A 17509-nucleotide genomic window follows, 5' to 3' on the forward strand; every position below is an offset into this window, starting at 1 on the left:
CTCTATATGTAGACATGTTCCCTAGGTCTACAACAATTCAGTTCCTACTGTAGAGTAGTGTTTCACTATATGTTAACATGTTCCCTATGTCTACAACAATTCAATACTTACTGTAGAGTAGTGAATCCCTATATGTAAACATGTTTCCTAAGTCTACAACAATTATGTCCGGACTGTAGAGTAGTGATTCCCTATATGTAAACATGTTCCCTGTGTGTACAACAATTCAGTACGCACTGTAGAGTAGTGATTCCCTATATGTAAACATGTTCCCTATGTCTACAACAATTCAGTACGTACTATAGAGTAGTCGATCCCTATATGTAAACATGTTCCCTATGTCTACAACAATTCAGTACGTACTGTAGAGTAGTGTTTCCCTATGTTACAACATGTTCCCTATGTTACAACAATTCAGTACGTTCTGTAGAGCAGTGATTCCCTATATGTAAACATGTTCCCTATGTCTACAACAATTCAGTCCGTATTGTAGAGTAGTAGATCCCTATATGTAAACATATTCCCTATCTCTACAACAATTCAGTCCGTACTGTAGAGTAGTGATTCCCTATATGTAAACATGTTCCCTATGTCTACAACAATTCAGTACGTACTATAGAGTAGTCGATCCCTATATATAAACATGTTCCCTATGTCTACAACAATTCAGTACGTACTGTAGAGTAGTGTTTCCCTATGTTACAACATGTTCCCTATGTTACAACAATTCAGTACGTTCTGTAGAGCAGTGATTCCCTATATGTAAACATGTTCCCTATGTCTAAAACAATTCAGTCCGTACTGTAGAGTAGTGATTCCCTATATGTAAACATGTTCCCTGTGTGTACAACAATTCAGTACGCACTGTAGAGTAGTGATTCCCTATATGTAAACATGTTCCCTATGTCTACAACAATTCAGTACGTACTATAGAGTAGTCGATCCCTATATGTAAACATGTTCCCTATGTCTACAACAATTCAGTACGTACTGTAGAGTAGTGTTTTCCTATGTTACAACATGTTCCCTATGTTACAACAATTCAGTACGTTCTGTAGAGCAGTGATTCCCTATATGTAAACATGTTCCCTATGTCTAAAACAATTCAGTCCGTACTGTAGAGCAGTGATTCCCTATATGTAAACATGTTCCCTATGTCTACAACAATTCAGTCCGTACTGTAGAGTAGTAGATCCCTATATGTAAACATATTCCCTATCTCTACAACAATTCAGTCCGTACTGTAGAATAGTGATTCCCATTATGTAAACATGTTACAACATGTTCCCTATGTTACAACAATTCAGTACGTTCTGTAGAGCAGTGATTCCCTATATGTAAACATGTTCCCTATGTCTAAAACAAATCAGTCCGTACTGTAGAGTAGTGATTCCCTATATGTAAACATGTTCCCTGTGTGTACAACAATTCAGTCCGTACTGTAGAGTAGTGATTCACTATATGTTAACATGTTTCCTATATCTATAGCAATTCAGTACGTACTGTAGAGTAGTGATTCCCTATATTTAAACATGATCCCTAAGTCTAAAACACTTCAGTACGTACTGTAGAGTAGTGATTCCCTATATGTAAACATGTTCACTAAGTCTACAACAATTCAGCACTTACTGTAGAGTAGTGTTTCCCTATATGTAAACATGTTCCCTATGTCTACAACACTTCAGTACGTACTGTAGAGTAGTGTTTCCCTATATGTAACCATGTTCACTATGTCTACAACAATTCCGTTTGCACTGTAGAGTAGTGATTTCCTTTATGTTAACATGTTCCCTATGTCTACAACAATTCAGTACATACTGTAGAGAAGTGATTCCCTATATCTCAACATGTTCCCTAAGTCTACAACAATTCAGTACGTACTCTAGAGTAGTGTTTCCCTATATGTAACCATGTTGCCTATGTCTACAACAATTCAGTTCCTACTGTAGAGTAGTGTTTCCCTATATGTTAACATGTTCCCTATGTCTACAACAATTCAGTCCGTACTGTAGAGTAGTGAATCCCTATATGTAAACATGTTCCCTGTGTGTACAACAATTCAGTACTTACTGTAAAGTAGTGTTTCCCTATATGTAAACATGTTGCCTATGTCTACAACAATTCAGTACTTACTGTAGAGTAGTGATTCCCTATATGTAAACATGTTGCCTATGTCTACAACAATTCAGTCTGTACTGTAGAGTAGTGATTCCCTTTATGTAAACATATTCCCTAAGTCTAATACAATTCAGTACGTACTGTAGAGTAGTGATTCTCTATATGTAAACGCGTTCCCTAAGTCTACAACACTTCAGTACGTACTGTAGAGTAGTGATTCCCTATATGTAAACATGTTCCCTGTGTTACAACACTTCAGTAGGTACTGTAGAGTCAACATTCCCTATATGTAAACATGTTCCCTAAGTCTACAATAATTCAGTACGTACTGTAGAGTAGTGATTTCCTGTATGTAAACATGTTCCCTATGTCTATAACAATTCAGTACATACTGTAGAGTAGTGATTCTCTATATGTAGACGTGTTCCCTAGGTCTACAACAATTCAGTTCCTACTGTAGAGTAGTGTTTCACTATATGTAAACATGTTCCCTATGTCTACAACAATTCAATACTTACTGTAGAGTAGTGAATCCCTATATGTAAACATGTTTCCTAAGTCTACAACAATTATGTCCGGACTGTAGAGTAGTGATTCCCTATATGTAAACATGTTCCCTAAGTCTATAACAATTCAGTACGTACTATAGAATAGTGATTCCCTATATGTAGACATGTTCCCTAAGTCTACAACAATTCAGTCCGGACTGTAGAGTAGTGATTCCCTATATGTTAACATGTTGCCTATGGAACAATACATCTTACATCCTACATGATTAAATCAGTTTAAAACAAAATTACTACCGTTTCACTTGTGACAATAATAGTTCTTTGTGTTCTTTAAGATACATTTATACCAAAGATTTAACTGCTTTTTATAGGTTGTTTTTTTTAACTTCTTCTCTTCATTTAAATGTACAACAAATGAAAAGTCCCTATTAACTGGTAATGTATAGTGTCTATTGGCCGGTAATGTACAGTCTCTATTGGCCGGTAATGTACAGTCCCTAATGGCCGGTAACGTATAGTATCTATTGGCCGGTAATGTATAGTCTCTATTGGCCGGTAATGTACAGTCCCTAATGGCCGGTAACGTATAGTCTCTATTGGCCGGTAATGTACAGTCTCTATTGGTCGGTAATGTACAGTCTCTATTGGCCGGTAATGTATAGTCTCTTTTTGCTGGTAATGTATAGTCTCTATTGGCCGGTAATGTACAGTCCCTAATGGCCGGTAATGTATAGTCTCTATTGGCCGGTAATGTTCAGTCTCTATTGGCCGGTAATGTACAGTCTCTATTGGTCGGTAATTAACAGTCTCTATTGGCCGGTAATGTATAGTCTCTTTTTGCTGGTAATGTATAGTCTCTATTGGCCGGTAATGTACAGTCCCTAATGGCCGGTAATGTATAGTCTCTATTGGCCGGTAATGTTCAGTCTCTATTGGCCGGTAATGTACAGTCTCTATTGGCCGGTAATGTACAGTCCCTAATGGCCGGTAATGTATAGTCTCTATTGACCGGTAATGTATAGTCTCTATTGGCCGGTAATGTACAGTCCCTATTGGCCGGTAATGTACAATCGCTATTGGCCGGTAATGTATAGTCTCTATTGGCCGGTAATGTATAGTCTCTTTTGGCCGGTAATGAATAGCTATTGGCCGGTAATGTATACCCTCTATTGGCCGGTAATGTATAGTCTATATTGGCCGGTAATGTATAGTCTCTATTGGCCGGTAATGTACAGTCAGTATTGGCCGATAATGTACAATCCCTATTGGCCGGTAATGTATAGTCTCTATTGGCCGGTAATGTATAGTCTCTATTGGCCGGTAATGTACAGCCCTTACTTGACCGGTAATGTATAGTCTCTATTGACTGGTAATGTATAGTCTCTATTGACTGGTAATGTACAGTCCCTATTGGCTGGTAATGTATAGTCTCTATTGGCCGGTAATGTATAGTCTCTATTGGCCGGTAATGAATAGCTATTGGCCGGTAATGTATACCCTCTATTGGCCGGTAATGTATAGTCTCTATTGGCCGGTAATGTATAGTCTCTATTGGCTGGTAATGTATAGTCTCTATTGGCCGGTAATGTATAGTCCCTATTGGCTGGTAATGGACAGTCCCTATTGGCCGGTAATGTATAGTCTCTATTGGCCGGTAATGTATAGTCCCTATTGGCCGGTAATGTATAGTCTCTATTGGCCGGTAATGTACAGTCTCTATTGGCCGGTAATGTACAGTCTCTATTGGCCGGTAATGTACAGTCTCTATTGGCCGGTAATGTACAGTCTCTATTGACTGGTAATGTATAGTCTCTATTGGCCGGTAATGTATAGTCCCTATTGGCCGGTAATGAATAGTCTCTATTGACTGGTAATGTATAGTCTCTATTGGCCGGTAATGTATAGCCTCTATTGGCCGGTAATGTACAGTCTCTATTGACTGGTAATGTATAGTCTCTATTGGCCGGTAATGTACAGTCCCTATTGACCGGTAATGTACAGTCCCTATTGGCCGGTAATGTATAGTCTCTATTGGCCGGTAATGTATAGTCTCTTTTCGCCGGTAATGAATAGCTATTGGCCGGTAATGTATAGCCTCTATTGGCCGGTAATGTATAGTCTCTATTGACTGGTAATGTATAGTCTCTATTGGCCGGTTATGTATAGTCTCTATTGGCCGGTAATGTACATCCTCTATTCGCCGGTAACGAGCAATCCCTTTTGACTGGTAATCTACAGTCCCTCTTGAAGGTAATATACAGTCCGTATTCCCCGCTATTGATAAAAAAAATAATAAATTCACGCTGAACTCTTGTATGTAAAGAACAAATTACGATGCATTGGAGTTATAATTTTTGAATTTCAATTAATGTTATTAAACACAAATCACGTTGAATAATTTATATTGTTGCGACAACTAATACAATAAAGTCAATGAGGTCTGTTTTTGAACAGGTTTATACCTGAATTGTAATATAATCCTTATCTATTGATTTAAAAGCCAAGCTCTTCGTCACAAAATCGCAAAAACAGCTTGTTACAAAGACAGCTCTTGTTCCTATCACACAATCGGTCGTGTCGTTCGGAGGGTGTTTAAACATCTTGTTACAAAGACATTTATAATTTGTTACCCTCGCACTATCGTCCATGTCGGCCAGCCATTGTTAATTGTCATTGTCAGAGAGATCGTAGACGTAGATTTGTTTGATTCTACTCATTGCACACATTAATGTTAAACGTCCTCTGTACTGTGACTCAATAGTTAAATGTACGGGTTTTTAAGTTTAACCAACATTGACACGTGACGATTCTTACGATAGTATGTGTATTCTAAAGAAGAACTTTGGCGGCCTGGGACTCCCGTCTTTGTTCTCTGTCTACGGTTGTTTATGTAAGGGATATCAATTACATCCCTAATAAATACATCTAATTAAAACATTGTTGCGTCGTCAGTTTTTCTACTTATTAGACGACTACAGCCAACATGATACTGGACTGCTGCAGATAATTGGGATGAACACAAACTCACAGTAACACAACACAACTGCTAGTTCCTCCAACCTCACGGAAATTTACCATCTTCCACATACAAACTACACAGAGTATCCAAGACAAAATCAAAATAACCTATTGCACGAATTAACAAACAAAAAACAACATAAATTCGATTGATTAACGTCGTCCTTTTGTATAAATTTGGATGATCGGAATTTTTTTTAGATGAAAACAGACATTCATATATCCACGTGTTAACAGTTTAATCCTTAACAGAATCACACGATCCTCTTCCAATGTGTGTACACACATGACCAATGGGCGGGATCGAACTATGCTTACCACTGAGCAGTAAGTAAATAAGTAAATATTTTATCATAGTTACATGTGTATGTCATAAGTATAGTACTGTCTTTTATTAATTTTCAATCTAAAGTTGAAAATGATTACATGACAAATAATTTGTCATGTACTCATTTTCAACTTTAGATTGAAAATTGATAAAAGACAGTACCATACAATGTTATACATTATCGAATTACACCCAGCCCATTGGACCTATATGTGACTTTGAAATCTTATAATATACAAATATAGTATATACATCTGATTGAGCGCATCAGTTTACTGTGATTTGTACAGATAACTTTGTCTAACTGAATAATTGAGCATGCATTTCATAATGCAATGTGGACAAAAGGACCACTGCAAAAACCAAGTAATGGTAATAAGATAAAAACTGTCCATTCTTTCAGATATTGTACAACCCGGGGCCCATCAGCCTAACCCTCACCTTGACCCTGATAGTTCAATGGACAGTTCGCAATTGCAGTGAAGGTAAATAATCAGCGTCCATAGCTTCAGAGAAATATGGCGAGGATTACAGAGTCAATTAAAATATAAGCAACTAAATAAAAACTAGCCAGTGCGTCCATTTGATAAGAACCCAGTATATAAGATACACATGTAATCACGAACTGTTGTGTGCGTTTTCCTCCTCCTGTTTAAAAAGCGGGGGTGGGGGCGGGGGTGGGGGCGGGGGTGTTAAGTAAATGTAGAATACGATGTATATTGGTAAAATACATAGTAAGGGTGTCAATATATGCCGGTAATGTGGTATTATCTTGTGTAACTGTTTAAATTAAAGACATACACATGTCGAAAGTGTGATAATGTATGCCGGTAATGTGGTATTATCTTATGGAAATGTTTCACTTATTATAGGTTAATAACAGAAATGAATAATCAGTTACAAATATTCCGGAAATAGTTTTCTTTTGTTTTTTTTTATAAAGACGAAATGTGATAATAAACTATTAGCAGAATTGTTCTTAGAACAGTTATGAGGTCTCTTTATTACCAATTTCCGGTTTTGTTTTGTTCAAATATTTCCGGAAATCCGTTTTTTTCTGCAATGATTGCTTACTTCATATAGCCCCTAATGAATAACAAAAGAAAGCATTTCATTGTCTTTAATTAACATCGCCCAGTCCTAAATGTGTCGGTAGCGGCTAATTTAAAGTGTTAACGGCGACCTGGACTTCCATTTAAACAATTGATCCACATTCTCCACTGATGCACATTCATCTGTTGTTCTGTGTTGCATGTGATCAGAAATTGATTAATGGCCGTGAATTTGTGGACTGAAAAACGAAAAGTTCTAAATCAGTGAAAGCCTGTCAAGCCTCAAAGAATAAACAGAGATAAAATATAAAATATAAAAAAATAAAAAATAAAACGATCTGAAAATGAAGAGTTATCTTTGTCGGACTTCTTAGGTTTCTGATAAAAATGCTTACAGAACTTCTTTATACATATATCAAGGCGTCGATTTTCCATTAGTAGGGACGATAATTTAATTCGGCTTGTTAATTCTCTTAAGGTAGTCCTATAGTTAGCACTAATTGGGCTCAATCATGGAAAACCCAGTTTAGATTATATATATATATATATATATATATATATATATATATATATATATATATATATATATACATTCCTAACAATACATATAGATAAGAAAAAGTATATGTTTATTTGCTAGTTGTTTGTTATAACCTCTCAGAAATGGGTATCCCCTTAAAAACGTTTGTGAAAAACATGAAGTTTGCAAAATGTCTGGATTTTTTTCTAAAATTAATTCCTTACTGGTTGGTAAACTAAATTTTCTGTTATAAGTATCACTGTGTTGTGTGGGCCTATTTGAAGAGATTGATACTCCGAGTTATCTCCCTTCTAACACAGATTGAAGTGTATATAAAGACCTTTTCGTGAATAATTTACAACAAGAATATACAAGGAAATGATGATCAGATACATCAAGGAACTCTAGGATATATTACTTAGCATTGTTTCTGAAAGTGGGGGGGGGGGAATGTGCAGATCCAAAAAAAAATCCCCGGGAGGGGGGGGGGGGTCCGACGGATATTTGAGTATGCCGGGCGGGGGGGGGGGGGGGGGGGAGGTGAGACATAATTCTGGCAATTTCTTTAGTTAATTTAAAGAAATTTGAATTTTGCAAGGGTTGGAGGGGGTTCGTACCCCTGACCCCCTCTAGATTAGCGCATGGGGGAGTGGCATACTTAACCATAATTTTAGAAAAATCAACTATCATATCTATTTCCATGGTGGCTTACTATAGGAAGTGAAGGACATGTCTTGGTAGGCGCTGGCACGATAAAGGTCCTCCAAAGCTCAAAGTCAGGAACTGTCCTAGATCTTTAAATGATGGCGTGGTTGAAGTACATGGATCATAATTTCAAAAATATCAATAAATATATGCACTTTATTCTACATAAGATGCAATGCAAGAAATAACGTATTGTCAGGGACACGTACACTTACATCTAGCAGGGTACAGCTGTTTGAACACTTAATTTCCATTTTACTTTTAAAAGAATTCCTCATGTAATACATTTTATGCGCGGGTCTACAGGTGGAGTGGTTGCGTATCTCCCCCCCCCCCCCCCCAAAAAATAAAAAAAACTTATCAAATAAGTTAAGCAAAGCTACCCCCACCCCCACCCCCCACCCAAAAAAAAAGCCATTGGATCCCCCATCCGCTAAACAAAATACCCCCTCCCACATTTGTTCGCTTTTTGGACATACGTACAGTTTATTTATCATCATATCTTTCGTAATTAAAAAATTTACTTTTGATTTGAGTGACTTTTACCAGGTGTGGTAGTCCACCTTAAGGACTTTGTTTCTTTGTTGTAAACGGCTTTCTCCTCGTCAATAACGAGCGCGGCCTTCGCTAAATTTCCCTCCTGAAACAGTTCTTCAAATTCAGCCAACTTTTGGGACTTCGCCCCTCGTGCTTGAATTCAAATGCTGGTCCGGTCCCTGCCACATGCGCAGCACTGCTCACCGTGGTGGGGTTTTTGGAAGTTTCTGAGTAAGCCCCGTTATGTTTTTATGATTAAACAACTCTGTTTTTCTATCGCTTTCTTTAGTAAGGAAGGAAAATAATGAAACTGTCTCATCGTTCTATAGTCCTATATCACCGCATTCCATTCTATCTGCCATTTTACCTCATTTAAAACACATACAACTAACGATCGAGCAAGCCTAGCGCGCCACGTCACCGCATGGTTCTACTATTTATATTACCTGATCACGGGACTCGAAACCTATTCGAGTTCATGTATGTATGAAAACTCATCACGCTCATGATCTCAAATACAGTTGAACGAATGGCAGAGCTTTATCGCCGTGTTTTAATGATAAAACATGCGAGGTGAAAGGTTGTGAATAATGCGTGGTGGGTGGAGAGATGTAGAGGGACTGATTATCATGACAACACATTTAACGAGAGAGAGAGAGAGAGAGAGAGAGAGAGAGAGAGAGAGAGAGAGAGAGAGAGAGAGAGAGAGAGAGGGGGGAGAGAGAGAGAGAGAGAGAGAGAGGGTTAGATATGCTGAAGAGGTTGATAATTTGAGTTATCTCCCTCATAACACCAAGTTATGACATATCCTGTAAATAATTTACAACAATTTTTTTTTCGAAATATCAAGACCATTAAGAATAAAAAGAACCGATTTTGAAAGTTAACAAAAAGCAATCTTACTTGGAAATATAGAAAGTAATCAAAAATTAGCAGTAAGTAATACAAACGCATGTTAGAGGGCATTAGATGTAAACTTAAATGATATTTCATCTTTTTTTATTTACAAGAAACAAATTTCGATGATACTGAAGTCAATGTGTATGTGCGTTTGTTCCAATGTACAATGTACAGCAATAAAAAAAAATCTTACAATCGCGAAATTTATTAAAACTTCCGATTAACGCATGCGTTTGCATGCACTCTATAAACGACTATTATTTAATTTTTTTTTTTAAATATATAATCACAAGGCCGATATTTGTATTCATTGTTCATTGAGAGAGAGAGAGAGAGAGAGAGAGAGAGAGAGAGAGAGAGATACATGTATTCATTCGTTGTGTAACATCGATAATATGAAAATTTTAGACACTATGTAAAAATCTTACTACTGACCGAGTATAAGCTACAACTATCGGCACTGTGCTATCGATAAGTGCCAAAAAATGGACATAATTAACGCAGATGTCTTATTGAGAGTTACATGCAATCTTACATTTTGAAAAAAAAAAATATGTGAATAATGCTTATATATAATTAATTATTTCAAAGATTATGGTTTATAAAAATCGCATCACAAAATACAACGGTGCGTGTGAACTTAGTAAGCGATTTTCATGTGGTGTAGACACGTGTACTTATAAGTGAAACTCAAATAGAAGCTGTGATTGTCATTTTAACTTATGAAATTCCGAAAACATATTTTATAAACAATTTGTGCAAAGGAGGGGCGAGCTTGAACAGATCTGGAAAGTCTAAAACATGCATACATGAAAGGCGATGTCTTGATTGAATAGAAGTGTATAGGTTCAGCAAGTGGGGTGGCTTTTGTACTTTGTTGGTCTATCGTATTTGATATATACACTTAATTAGGCGTGTACGGTTATATTTAAACACTGATGAACTTTTGAGCAACAAAGACGAAAAATCCAGTGTTATTAGGAAATTTATCAACAAACTGTGTTTATGTCAAATGGTTTTGGAAAAGAGGGTATGGAGCGTAGATATAAACAACTTTTAAAAGAACGAGGTAATTAACGGTCTGTAATATTCTCTCTCTCTCTCTCTCTCTCTCTCTCTCTCTCTCTCAAATTTTATTCTTATAAGTAAACATTTATGAAAAGAAATTAAGTATGATCGTTGTAATATATATTCTGCTTTGGAACCTGGGGATTTATTTTACATTTTATAAAAATTAAGCTTGTTTATGTAAAATAATGATATAGTACTTTAGTTAATTAAAACACGCATGATAAAAGCTAAAATTTATGAGAGAGAGAAAAAAGAGAGAGAGAGAGAGGGATAGAGAGATAGAAAGAGAATTTCACCAGTTATAGATGCAGACACATCTCCATGCTTGCAGATGATAAAGGGCATAATATACATGTAAATAATGTGTTATATTTTGTTGAGAAATAATTGATCTGAATACACGTACAGTTTGTATACATGTCAGGACTTTTTACATGAATTTCCGTGCTTTGTCTTCCTCTAGAGACGTAAAAATTTCCTCCACCAGCTTTCGGAGCATACTCCAAATAGTACTCAGCGGAAATTATGTGTTTTATTAGAAGATTAAATTTAAAATGCTCCCCAGTTTCGAACCCCCATACTTCACATTTGTATTAAGAGTCAGGGTTGATCTTGTACATGTTCTCTCTCTCTCTCTCTCTCTCTCTCTCTCTCTCTCTCTCTCTCTCTCTCTTGCTTACGCATGCATTGTTGATAAGTAAGAAATACCACATAAGTGTTGGGGAGGGCAGGCCCCATCCACCACCCCCCTCCCCTAATCCGCCCCCGATCCTGAAGCCTGCAAACATTTCTTTGTTTTGAAGTTGCCTAATTATAGGAAGTAAAGGACGTGTCTTACGCTGACGATTTTTAAACGATGGCGTGGTTTTAGTTTAAAAGAAATCCAACTTATTAAAGCAGTGTAGTAAAGCTACCAAAAATAGACCTCATACCCCATTGGCGGATCCAGAGAGGGGGTTCCGGGGGTCAGAACCCCCCCCCCTTCTCTGGGACATATGAATTTTTTTTTAAACTTCTAATGCATATTTAAAGGCAATTTTTCCCATTTGTAATATAAATACTGTAATTATATCAAATAAATACTTTAAGAATTGCTTATCTTAAGATTTTCTCACAACGTACCGTAATTTACATGTATTTCTGATATGAAAAACCGTAACTATTTTTTAATCGAAAAAAGTACTCCCCTTCAGCATCCGGTGTTCACTTCCATGAGAAAACATACAGTTTGAACTGACAAGCCATCGAGTAAAACGGCGTTCAAGTACAAGTACAAACATTCCTTTTACTTTTAAAAGCTGCTTTCAAATGTATTGTTTAGTTAACTGAAGTAATCATAATAAAAAAGTTTTACTTCGTTTTATACTAAAAAAAAAAAAAGAAAGAAAAATACAGAGAAATTTAAACACGCTTATGCGGGTTATGTTATTTTTCTTTTTTTATTTGTATTACACATGTTCCATCTATTCAGCAAATAAACTATTCCAATTTAATTTTTTGTCATATCCTATCATTTAGACCTTTCTTTAAGAAGGCAATCGATAGAAATCAAAATCGATAAATAGTTCAGAGCGTACACATCAAAAACATAAAAAAATAACCCCCCCCCCCCCCAAAAAAAAATTCCTTTTTATAATTATAGCTTGTCGTAATCAGTCTGAATTATTTTTTCTTTCTTAGTGTTTCTTTCTATTTAGCACAGACGCACGTTCTCATGGCTGTAGACTTGTTTTTTTAAGGCTAGAAATTATACAAATCTTCCTTACCTAAACCCAAAACGCTTAATAAATACAGTGCACTCTGATATTAAAATAGATATGAAATAGATATTGACGAAATAACTGTTTTTTAAAATTTAGGCATGGAGAACGTTCAAAAGGCCTTGTTTATTGACAAATAATGATTTTTGTACGCAATGATGTTCATCAATTGGAACCCCCCCCCCCTTTTCCAAATTGCTGGATCCGCCTCTGTACCCCCCCCCCTCCCACCCCTTCCTCCGGGAGGAGGGTGGGGGCAAACAAAATAACACACCTTAGGTTAAAAGTTGAAAATTATAATATCTTGGTGATTGCTGCTTATATATGTTTAATGTATATTAATAGCTTTGTTATGATTTATATGTTTAATGTATATTAATAGCTTTGTTATAATTTATATGTTTAATGTATATTAATAGCTTTGTTATGATTTATATGTTTAATGTATATTAATAGCTTTGTTATAATTTATATGTTTAATGTATATTAATAGCTTTGTTATGATTTATATGTTTAATGTATGCTGTTTCTTAAATAGATTGTGTCTATAATGCGAATAACATTTCTAGCTGTAATTCATAAAAAAAAAAAAAAACCCATTATGTCATTCGATTTTTACCGTATATGATTATTTTATTTCGTGCAAAAGTGCGCGTACCGAATGTCCTTGACATGTTGTTATGTGCTTGTGTTCAGTTCAACACGTGCGATGTTTTGGCTGCTGAAATAAACACGATTTCCGGTGTCAGTCAGAATCAGACATTCTGTTATAAAACAAACACACTTCATCGTGACTGGACAGGAATGCTACAGATAGCAGGATTGTCGTCCAAAAGATAATTCTAAAATTTTATTTCACAAACGCATAATGAAATTTAACATGAATTAATAAAACAAAGCACATACAGTGAAACTGACCAGTAAATGTAGAAATACAGGATTGCTTTAGAAGTCATCCATGGTCTCAAATCCATTTTTACCCCCCCCCCCCCCCCCCCCCCCCAGATCCCTCCACCCACCCCCTTACTTTAAAAAATGTTTACTTCGAGTACATATACGTTAAGTAGTATAAAGTAATAATGAAAACTAAGTTGACCGATTAATACATTTAAAACTAAATATTCGAACAGCTTTTTTCTATTTTTGAAAACCGGTAAATTCATTATCTGGGACCGAAACCATTTGGGGTCGAAATTGCTAGGTGGCGAAACGTCTAAGCATCGCTGTGACGTAGTCGAACAGACGAGAGACAGATTTGGGAAGAGGAAAGGAAGGTTAATTTCTATCCGTTTAGATAATTGCTCCCCGTGAAACAAAAGGTTTGTCATATCATATATTCTACAATGTAGTCTACTTCTTCCATATATCATGCCAGTGATAATCTATGTGAGATAAAACGTGATTTTTTTAAAAATCAACTTGAAATAAAATGGCTGACCCGGAAAGAAGCCATCGAAATCGTGTCATTCATGTATATGTAAAGTGTTGAAGAAAAAAACTGTTGTAACTTAGTTCAGGTAAGGGAGGAGGGGGTAAGTTGTTTCAATCCAACAGTTCAATGTACTAGTGACAAGACAAGTCGTTTGGTCAGACACAGAACCTTTTCCGGGATGAGCTCGGTAGATTACGGAGCTAGAAATAAATTTTCAAAAAGTCGCACTATTTTAGATCTGACATAATAAACGATAAATAATAAACAATTGATGCATAAAGTCAAGCAATATTTTTTTTTCTTAATTTTAAAACGAGTTATTTTAACTTTTCCCCCTTACGTTGATTGTGACGTTGTAGCAGCTTTACGTCATTTGCCGTTGTATGACGTTATTTTTTTCCCGCGGCGCTCTTGCAGAAACGTGAAGAAAAAAATCCTAATTTATAGAGTAAAAGTTGCAGTGCAGAAGTCACGTATTTCGTCGAAAAATACTGAGTAGGTCGTTTTAATCATTGATTTCGTAGATATTGTGACAGTGCATAACTTGAATTGTTAATTGTCTGTTAATCGTATGCCCCTATTCAATCTGTTCAATTTTTTGTATACCTAATTTCATTAAACATACAGAGTGTTGCGGACCTAACATTTGTATAACGGCGTATTTGCTACTAACTATTTTTAATAAGTACTATGCATACGGATTTCGTGGTTAAAATGCTTGTACACGCTTATTGTAATTATTGTGTTAAAACATCTCCTTGTTATTTTCCGTAAATCAAGTTAACAAGAGTCAAATAATGAAATTTCTAATCATTGATTTATTTTTTCATCGGGATTCCAAACAATTTTTTTCTCTCGCATTTCATATCACATGTATGTGCATGAACGGTACATTTTTTACTCTATTTCAAAATCGCTGGATTTTATATCATTCAAATAATACTATTAGATACTGATTCCGACTGCTTTAAAGTCAACTCGTTTCATTTTGCTGTTTACATAAAAGAGGCGCGTCACCATCCAATGAAATCAAATACTCGAAATTTGATTGACAGGTTCAGCCAGATAGCCGATGTCCGATGCATGTTATGTGTGGTATTTGTACACAATCTTATCGTGTAAAAATGCATGCTTATTACAACATCACAGCGTCATATATGATTGATTTATATTTTGTTATAACTGTGTAAAGCATGTTGATGTATTGTGCATTCCACAATTGTACCGATACGGAAACATCGTAGTCAGACTTTATCGACAGTCTCCATTTTAAAACTGACTTAATTTTTTTGTTAAAAGGATACAATTTTGAGTAAAAGATAATACAATATATATTGTTTTCAACGAGTTTGGAATGAATTGGTTTGGAATGAATTCTAATAAAACAATTCAAACGGTTCTTGCACGCTTTGTTTGTAACGCTTTACACACCTTATGTGACCCGCAATTCACGACTTCGTTGTATTAGTAACAATATTTTTTGTGCAAACATTTTGCTAAATGAAAAAAAACTGAACAGTTTAGATTTTTAATTCTAAATTTACAAGTTCTAAATGGTAAAGGTATAGAAAACAGGAAAATTACCAGGTAACGGGAATATGCGTTGTATTATGAATGCGACGGCTGACGTGGGGGGGGGGGGGTAAAAATCGTGTGAGTCCTCATGGTCATTGTAAAAAAAAATTCGCAAAAATAAAAAAACGATATTAATAAAGGTATTCAATTTATTTAAAAACTTTATTTTTATTAAAATATGTTGGCAATTTTTATTTGATAAATATTATTAATGATTACACATGTTTTCGTCAAAGAAAAGTAGTATTTTAGCATGCGTGATTTGCAGAGCTAGAGTTACTTCCCCATAGTGATTTGTGTAAAAAACATCTATTTTTAGAAACTACATATCCTTACCTATCAAACGAGTACATTGAATATATACCTTACCAGGCATCATTTTTTGATCAATTGTACATCGGAGACCTTAATAAGTAATATAAAGATGAAATTAATATAGGAATGACTGTATAAATTTTTTTGTTCATCGACAAATGAATCTAAAAACCGCATCGCAAACTTTATGAAAAATTTTTTTGTTCATTGACAAATGAATCTAAAAACCGCATCGCAAACTTTATGAAAGCCGAAGGCTTTCATAAAAAAGTTTGCGGTGCGGTTTTTAGATTCATTAGTCGATGAGCAAAAAAATTTATACTGTCAATGCTTATAATTCAATTTCAAACACAAATGTTGTATATTTAAGCGAAATTTATTTGTAAAAAGCAAGAGTTAACAAGAAACAAACAAGGTCATGAAATTAACACGCGGAGTGATTTACTCGAGGAGTTGTTTATTATGTACTACTCCTGATCTGGCTTTACATTTACATTGATTGAACAATTTTGAAAAACAGAATTGTTTGTAAAAGATTTTGCTGATACATTTGAGGTTTGTTTGTTGAACAGCGATTGTTGAAACAGGTATGCTCCCTCACTGCCCTGGTCTTCGGGATAGCTGGGCCCCGCACCGCCATCGCTCGCTGATGCCAAGCTGGAGAGAGTCTTGCTTATTGCAAGTTTCTGGTTTCCCGGGCATTTTCTCGCATAGCTGCGGATAGAACCTTCGTTTCTGTGTCCACTCAATAACATTATATGACGAAGTTCTATTCCTGCGTCACTAAGCGCCTGAATGCTAGTTGCTCGGAGGCGGTGTGCTGTGTACCGTTATTTACACTTAGCATTTTTGGATATATCACACATAAAAAAAATCCTCATCAATTTCTTGCAGAAAATCTAAATTTTCACCATTTTCTTCCATTTCTAGTCTTACTTTGAAATCTCCGTGCTCATCCGATGCCATCGAGAAAACGATTAATTATTCTTGCAGACGTTTATGTAACACTTAGCCAGAAAAATATTTAGAGTTATCCTTCTTTGTTATTTGGAGTTATCGTTCTTGATATTTTTTCATTAAATTGATTAAATTTGTCTCTAATTAAAGAATTTAAGAATATATATTAAATGATTGTATCCAATAAATAAAATTGTATAAAATCACATCATGAATGATTGTTAAAATTAAAATTTTAGGGTTTAAAATACAAAATTTAAAATATACTACTAGGCCTAAAAAAAAAATAGGTTTGTTTCCGCTTTCAGGCTGAAAAAAATTAGGGTTGGTCGGTCGGCTTTTTTTTTTTTTTAATCTTTTTTTTCTTCCCTCTCCATCTGTTCAATTGTGCATATTAAACCATTTATCTATTAAACTGGGTAAGATAAAAAAAAACAAGTATTTGTTGTCATTATTTAAATGATGTGATGAACTTTTTCCCCGGCTGGTGGGAACATTTCTCGAGCTCAACTGGCACGACATGTGCTACCATTTGTAAATAACAAACATCTACACAACACTGATGACACCTCAATAAGTTCTATAAGCGTTTTTACGACTTAAATTTGGAGGACACAATGAATTTTTAAATCGGATAAAAATGAAATTTTAACAAAAAACGGATAAAAACGGAAATTTACGAAAAAACTCGAAAAAAAATTTTGGGTCGGCG

General features: G+C 35.5%; 1 protein-coding gene across 1 annotated transcript in view; it reads left to right on the top strand.

Annotated features, from left to right (window-relative positions):
* Positions 1–17509, top strand: part of LOC105324121 (uncharacterized) — a 52975-nt gene that overhangs the window by 16823 nt on the left and 18643 nt on the right. Inside the window, exon 4 of the mRNA XM_066076310.1 lies at positions 6377–6458. The gene's annotated coding sequence lies outside the window, so the exon portion shown is untranslated. The remainder of the gene's footprint in view (positions 1–6376; positions 6459–17509) is intronic.

This window comes from Magallana gigas, chromosome 1 (genome assembly GCF_963853765.1).
Source record: "Magallana gigas chromosome 1, xbMagGiga1.1, whole genome shotgun sequence".
NCBI lineage: Eukaryota > Metazoa > Mollusca > Bivalvia > Ostreida > Ostreidae > Magallana > Magallana gigas.